This window comes from Sesamum indicum, linkage group LG6 (assembly GCF_000512975.1).
Source record: "Sesamum indicum cultivar Zhongzhi No. 13 linkage group LG6, S_indicum_v1.0, whole genome shotgun sequence".
In the NCBI taxonomy this organism is placed as follows: domain Eukaryota; kingdom Viridiplantae; phylum Streptophyta; class Magnoliopsida; order Lamiales; family Pedaliaceae; genus Sesamum; species Sesamum indicum.
In genome coordinates, this window is record NC_026150.1 from 8,192,764 (window position 1) to 8,193,211 (window position 448).

At 34.8% G+C, this 448-nt stretch overlaps 1 protein-coding gene across 2 annotated transcripts in view; it reads right to left on the bottom strand.

Annotated features, from left to right (window-relative positions):
• LOC105164073 overlaps window positions 1-448 on the bottom strand; it is a 4,295-nt gene that overhangs the window by 3,457 nt on the left and 390 nt on the right. The window contains exon 1 of one of the 2 annotated variants that reach the window (XM_020694273.1): window positions 205-323. The exons of the other annotated variant lie outside the window; for it this stretch is intronic. The gene's annotated coding sequence lies outside the window, so the exon portion shown is untranslated. Of the gene's footprint in view, window positions 1-204; window positions 324-448 lie in introns of those variants that run through there. 2 annotated transcript variants of the gene reach the window in all.

Sequence of the window (448 nt, forward strand, 5' to 3'; positions counted from 1 at the left end):
AACCCCCCCCCCCCCCCCCAACCCCAAACGATTTCTGAATTATACCCTGACAAGCTAAAGCAGCTTCTCTTATAATAATTCATAATAGTATCACAATCACTTTCTGCAGAGACATCTTCATTATCCATATTATAGATCTTCGCAGCAAAAGAATAGCCAAGAATATTATGTAATTCGTACTTGAATCAAAGAAAAATAAAATACCGCAAAAACACTCTATAAATTCGTCCAGATCCACCTTAAACATCGATCAGAAACCTAAGCAGGACTTCAAAAGAACAGAATCATGCGAATTATTGAGTTCACTTTTTAAACAAAACCTCATTTCTGACAAAACTATTCCAGCATTTCAAATAGGAAATTTCAACTTAAAAACTTAAATTCGTTTCAATTCCACTAACTTGAAGTACACTAATCAACAGAATCACAAATTAGTCACGGAATGCCG